This window comes from Meles meles, chromosome 5 (genome assembly GCF_922984935.1).
Source record: "Meles meles chromosome 5, mMelMel3.1 paternal haplotype, whole genome shotgun sequence".
In the NCBI taxonomy this organism is placed as follows: Eukaryota; Metazoa; Chordata; class Mammalia; order Carnivora; family Mustelidae; genus Meles; species Meles meles.
Window position 1 is genome coordinate 155,580,792 of NC_060070.1, and position 6,916 is coordinate 155,587,707.

The following is a 6,916-nucleotide window of genomic DNA, read 5'->3' on the forward strand; positions in this document are numbered from 1 at the left end:
AACGCTCGTGAGAATTGGCCGGCGTTGGGCAGCCCTGGTCAGCGCCCAGTTCCGCGTGGAGCAGGGCCCTTTCTCGCTCGGGGCATGTCGCGGCCACCCGGAAAACGAGCCGTGACGATGGGGCGCGGCCGGCCGCCGCGGCGCCGGGGAGTTTTCCCCGAGCAGAGTGGATGGAGGCGCCGTGGCCGGGCGTCCGCCTCCGCCGTGGCGGGCGGCCGGGGCGCCCCTGGAGGGGGCTGGCCTCTGTGGGTAAACGGACTGGTCTCTCACTCCGCGGCTAGGACGAAGCCGCGAAAGGTGCCGTTGTCGCCGGGACGGTCGGGGGACTCGTGGCGCGGGACTCAGGGTTCCCCATGGGGAGGCCCCCAGGCTCAGGCCCCTGGCAACGGAAGGCTGAGCAAGCAGGCCCGGGCCCGGGCCCGGCTTTCGGGGCTGGCCCGGCCCCAGCTGCCGGCGCCAGGGAGGGGACCCCCGGAGGCTGAGGAGCGGGAGGCGTCGGGCTCCCCGCGGCACGCCTCCCGGAGCTCCTCCTGGCGGTGCCGGAACGCGACGACACGCGATCCCGGACAGGGCCCCGGGGGGGGGCCCACCTGCGGCCCTGTGGGGCCCGAAGTGTGTTCGCCGGGCGTTTTCCGGCCAATTCTCACGAGCGTTCTGCCCAAATCGGGATCGATTTGGGCAGAACGCTCGTGAGAATTGGCCGGCGTTAGGCAGCCCTGGTCAGCGCCCAGTTCCGCGTGGAGCAGGGCCCTTTCTCGCTCGGGGCATGTCGTGGCCACCCGGAAAACGAGCCGCGACGATGGGGCGCGGCCGGCAGCCGCGGCGCCGGGGAGTTTTCCCCGAGCAGAGTGGATGGAGGCGCCGGGGCCAGGCGTCCGCCTCCGCCGTGGCGGGCGGCCGGGGCGCCCCTGGAGGGGGCTGGCCTCTGTGGGGAAACGGACTGGTCTCTCACTCCGCGGCTAGGACGAAGCCGCGAAAGGTGCCGTTGTCGCCGGGACGGTCGGGGGACTCGTGGCGCGGGACTCAGGGTTCCCCATGGGGAGGCCCCCAGGCTCAGGCCCCTGGCAACGGAAGGCTGAGCAAGCAGGCCCGGGCCCGGGCCCGGCTTTCGGGGCTGGCCCGGCCCCAGCTGCCGGCGCCAGGGAGGGGACCCCCGAAGGCTGAGGAGCGGGAGGCGTCGGCCTCCCCGCGGCACGCCTCCCGGAGCTCCTCCTGGCGGTGCCGGAACGCGACGACACGCGATCCCGGACAGGGCCCCGGGGGGGGCCGCCCTGCGGCCTTGTGGTACCCGAAGTGTGTTCGCCGGGCGTTTTCCGGCCAATTCTCACGAGCGTTCTGCCCAAATCGGGATCGATTTGGGCAGAACGCTCGTGAGAATTGGCCGGCGTTGGGCAGCCCTGGTCAGCGCCCAGTTCCGCGTGGAGCAGGGCCCTTTCTCGCTCGGGGCATGTCGTGGCCACCCGGAAAACGAGCCGCGACGATCGGGCGCGGCCGGCAGCCGTGGCGCCGGGGAGTTTTCCCCGAGCAGAGTGGATGGAGGCGCCGTGGCCGGGCGTCCGCCTCCGCCGTGGCGGGCGGCCGGGGCGCCCCTGGAGGGGGCTGGCCTCTGTGGGGAAACGGACTGGTCTCTCACTCCGCGGCTAGGACGAAGCCGCGAAAGGTGCCGTTGTCGCCGGGACGGTCGGGGGACTCGTGGCGCGGGACTCAGGGTTCCCCATGGGGAGGCCCCCAGGCTCAGGCCCCTGGCAACGGAAGGCTGAGCAAGCAGGCCCGGGCCCGGGCCCGGCTTTCGGGGCTGGCCCGGCCCCAGCTGCCGGCGCCAGGGAGGGGACCCCCGGAGGCTGAGGAGCGGGAGGCGTCGGCCTCCCCGCAGCACGCCTCCCGGAGCTCCTCCTGGCGGTGCCGGAACGCGACGACACGCGATCCCGGACAGGGCCCCGGGGGGGGCCGCCCTGCGGCCTTGTGGTACCCGAAGTGTGTTCGCCGGGCGTTTTCCGGCCAATTCTCACGAGCGTTCTGCCCAAATCGGGATCGATTTGGGCAGAACGCTCGTGAGAATTGGCCGGCGTTGGGCAGCCCTGGTCAGCGCCCAGTTCCGCGTGGAGCAGGGCCCTTTCTCGCTCGGGGCATGTCGTGGCCACCCGGAAAACGAGCCGCGACGATCGGGCGCGGCCGGCAGCCGCGGCGCCGGGGAGTTTTCCCCGAGCAGAGTGGATGGAGGCGCCGTGGCCGGGCGTCCGCCTCCGCCGTGGCGGGCGGCCGGGGCGCCCCTGGAGGGGGCTGGCCTCTGTGGGGAAACGGACTGGTCTCTCACTCCGCGGCTAGGACGAAGCCGCGAAAGGTGCCGTTGTGGCCGGGACGGTCGGGGGACTCGTGGCGCGGGACTCAGGGTTCCCCGTGGGGAGGCCCCCAGGCTCAGGACCCTGGCAACGGAAGGCTGAGCAAGCAGGCCCGGGCCCGGGCCCGGCTTTCGGGGCTGGCCCGGCCCCAGCTGCCGGCGCCAGGGGGGGACCCCCGGAGGCTGAGGAGCGGGAGGCGTCGGCCTCCCCGCGGCACGCCTCCCGGAGCTCCTCCTGGCGGTGCCGGAACGCGACGACACGCGATCCCGGACAGGGCCCCGGGGGGGGCCGCCCTGCGGCCTTGTGGTACCCGAAGTGTGTTCGCCGGGCGTTTTCCGGCCAATTCTCACGAGCGTTCTGCCCAAATCGGGATCGATTTGGGCAGAACGCTCGTGAGAATTGGCCGGCGTTGGGCAGCCCTGGTCAGCGCCCAGTTCCGCGTGGAGCAGGGCCCTTTCTCGCTCGGGGCATGTCGTGGCCACCCGGAAAACGAGCCGCGACGATCGGGCGCGGCCGGCAGCCGCGGCGCCGGGGAGTTTTCCCCGAGCAGAGTGGATGGAGGCGCCGTGGCCGGGCGTCCGCCTCCGCCGTGGCGGGCGGCCGGGGCGCCCCTGGAGGGGGCTGGCCTCTGTGGGGAAACGGACTGGTCTCTCACTCCGCGGCTAGGACGAAGCCGCGAAAGGTGCCGTTGTCGCCGGGACGGTCGGGGGACTCGTGGCGCGGGACTCAGGGTTCCCCGTGGGGAGGCCCCAGGCTCAGGACCCTGGCAACGGAAGGCTGAGCAAGCAGGCCCGGGCCCGGGCCCGGCTTTCGGGGCTGGCCCGGCCCCAGCTGCCGGCGCCAGGGAGGGGACCCCCGGAGGCTGAGGAGCGGGAGGCGTCGGCCTCCCCGCGGCACGCCTCCCGGAGCTCCACCTGGCGGTGCCGGAACGCAACGACACGCGGTCCCGGACAGGGCCCCGGGGGGGGCCGCCCTGCGGCCCTGTGGTGCCCGAAGTGTGTTCGCCGGGCCTTTTCCGGCCAATTCTCACGAGCGTTCTGCCCAAATCGGGATCGATTTGGGCAGAACGCTCGTGAGAATTGGCCGGCGTTGGGCAGCCCTGGTCAGCGCCCAGTTCCACGTGGAGCAGGGCCCTTTCTCGCTCGGGGCATGACGCGGCCACCCGGAAAACGAGCCGCGACGATGGGGCGCGGCTGGCAGCCGCGGCGCCGGGGAGTTTTCCCCGAGCAGAGTGGATGGAGGCGCCGTGGCCGGGCGTCCGCCTCCGCCGTGGCGGGCGGCCGGGGCGCCCCTGGAGGGGGCTGGCCTCTGTGGGGAAACGGACTGGTCTCTCACTCCGCGGCTAGGACGAAGCCGCGAAAGGTGCCGTTGTCGCCGGGACGGTCGGGGGACTCGTGGCGCGGGACTCAGGGTTCCCCATGGGGAGGCCCCCAGGCTCAGGCCCCTGGCAACGGAAGGCTGAGCAAGCAGGCCCGGGCCCGGGCCCGGCTTTCGGGGCTGGCCCGGCCCCAGCTGCCGGCGCCAGGGAGGGGACCCCCGGAGCCTGAGGAGCGGGAGGCGTCGGCCTCCCCGCGGCACGCCTCCCGGAGCTCCTCCTGGCGGTGCCGGAACGCGACGACACGCGATCCCGGACAGGGCCCCGGGGGGGGCCGACCTGCGGCCCTGTGGGGCCCGAAGTGTGTTCGCCGGGCGTTTTCCGGCCAATTCTCACGAGCGTTCTGCCCAAATCGGGATCGATTTGGGCAGAACGCTCGTGAGAATTGGCCGGCGTTAGGCAGCCCTGGTCAGCGCCCAGTTCCGCGTGAGCAGGGCCCTTTCTCGCTCGGGGCATGTCGCGGCCACCCGGAAAACGAGCCGCGACGATGGGGCGCGGCCGGCAGCCGCGGCGCCGGGGAGTTTTCCCCGAGCAGAGTGGATGGAGGCGCCGTGGCCGGGCGTCCGCCTCCGCCGTGGCGGGCGGCCGGGGCGCCCCTGGAGGGGGCTGGCCTCTGTGGGGAAACGGACTGGTCTCTCACTCCGCGGCTAGGACGAAGCCGCGAAAGGTGCCGTTGTGGCCGGGACGGTCGGGGGACTCGTGGCGCGGGACTCAGGGTTCCCCATGGGGAGGCCCCCAGGCTCAGGCCCCTGGCAACGGAAGGCTGAGCAAGCAGGCCCGGGCCCGCGCCCGGCTTTCGGGGCTGGCCCGGCCCCAGCTGCCGGCGCCAGGGAGGGGACCCCCGGAGGCTGAGGAGCGGGAGGCGTCGGCCTCCCCGCGGCATGCCTCCCGGAGCTCCTCCTGGCGGTGCCGGAACGCGACGACACGCGATCCCGGACAGGGCCCCGGGGGGGGCCGCCCTGCGGCCTTGTGGTACCCGAAGTGTGTTCGCCGGGCGTTTTCCGGCCAATTCTCACGAGCGTTCTCCCCAAATCGGAATCGATTTGGGCAGAACGCTCGTGAGAATTGGCCGGCGTTGGGCAGCCCTGGTCAGCGCCCAGTTCCGCGTGGAGCAGGGCCCTTTCTCGCTCGGGGCATGTCGTGGCCACCCGGAAAACGAGCCGCGACGATCGGGCGCGGCCGGCAGCCGCGGCGCCGGGGAGTTTTCCCCGAGCAGAGTGGATGGAGGCGCCGTGGCCGGGCGTCCGCCTCCGCCGTGGCGGGCGGCCGGGGCGCCCCTGGAGGGGGCTGGCCTCTGTGGGGAAACGGACTGGTCTCTCACTCCGCGACTAGGACGAAGCCGCGAAAGGTGCCGTTGTGGCCGGGACGGTCGGGGGACTTGTGGCGCGGGACTCAGGGTTCCCCATGGGGAGGCCCCCAGGCTCAGGCCCCTGGCAAATGAAGGCTGAGCAAGCAGGCCCGGGCCCGGGCCCGGCTTTCGGGGCTGGCCCGGCCCCAGCTGCCGGCGCCTGGGAGGGGACCCCCGGAGGCTGAGGAGCGGGAGGCGTCGGCCTCCCCGCGGCACGCCTCCCGGAGCTCCTCCTGGCGGTGCCGGAACGCGACAACACGCGATCCCGGACAGGGCCCCGGGGGGGGCCGCCCTGCGGCCTTGTGGTACCCGAAGTGTGTTCGCCGGGCGTTTTCCGGCCAATTCTCACGAGCGTTCTCCCCAAATCGGAATCGATTTGGGCAGAACGCTCGTGAGAATTGGCCGGCGTTGGGCAGCCCTGGTCAGCGCCCAGTTCCGCGTGGAGCAGGGCCCTTTCTCGCTCGGGGCATGTCGCGGCCACCCGGAAAACGAGCCGCGACGATGGGTCGCGGCCGGCAGCCGCGGCGCCGGGGAGTTTTCCCCGAGCAGAGTGGATGGAGGCGCCGTGGCCGGGCGTCCGCCTCCGCCGTGGGGGGCGGCCGGGGCGCCCCTGGAGGGGGCTGGCCTCTGTGGGGAAACGGACTGGTCTCTCACTCCGCGGCTAGGACGAAGCCGCGAAAGGTGCCGTTGTGGCCGGGACGGTCGGGGGACTCGTGGCGCGGGACTCAGGGTTCCCCATGGGGAGGCCCCCAGGCTCAGGCCCCTGGCAACGGAAGGCTGAGCAAGCAGGCCCGGGCCCGGGCCCGGCTTTCGGGGCTGGCCCGGCCCCAGCTGCCGGCGCCAGGGAGGGGAACCCGGAGGCTGAGGAGCGGGAGGCGTCGGCCTCCCCGCGGCACGCCTCCCGGAGCTCCTCCTGGCGGTGCCGGAACGCGACGACACGCGATCCCGGACAGGGCCCCGGGGGGGGCCGCCCTGCGGCCTTGTGGTACCCGAAGTGTGTTCGCCGGGCGTTTTCCGGCCAATTCTCACGAGCGTTCTGCCGAAATCGGGATCGATTTGGGCAGAACGCTCGTGAGAATTGGCCGGCGTTGGGCAGCCCTGGTCACCGCCCAGTTCCGCGTGGAGCAGGGCCCTTTCTCGCTCGGGGCATGTCGTGGCCACCCGGAAAACGAGCCGCGATGATCGGGCGCGGCCGGCAGGCGCGGCGCCGGGGAGTTTTCCCCGAGCAGAGTGGATGGAGGCGCCGTGGCCGGGCGTCCGCCTCCGCCGTGGCGGGCGGCCGGGGCGCCCCTGGAGGGGGCTGGCCTCTGTGGGGAAACGGACTGGTCTCTCACTCCGCGACTAGGACGAAGCCGCGAAAGGTGCCGTTGTGGCCGGGACGGTCGGGGGACTCGTGGCGCGGGACTCAGGGTTCCCCATGGGGAGGCCCCCAGGCTCAGGCCCCTGGCAACGGAAGGCTGAGCAAGCAGGCCCGGGCCCGGGCCCGGCTTTCGGGGCTGGCCCGGCCCCAGCTGCCGGCGCCAGGGAGGGGACCCCCGGAGGCTGAGGAGCGGGAGGCGTCGGCCTCCCCGCGGCACGCCTCCCGGAGCTCCTCCTGGCGGTGCCGGAACGCGACGATACGCGATCCCGGACAGGGCCCCGGGGGGGGCCGCCCTGCGGCCTTGTGGTACCCGAAGTGTGTTCGCCGGGCGTTTTCCGGCCAATTCTCACGAGCGTTCTGCCCAAATCGGGATCGATTTGGGCAGAACGCTCATGAGAATTGGCCGGCGTTGGGCAGCCCTGGTCAGCGCCCAGTTCCGCGTGGAGCAGGGCCCTTTCTCGCTCGGGGCATGTCGTGGCCACCCGGAAAACGAG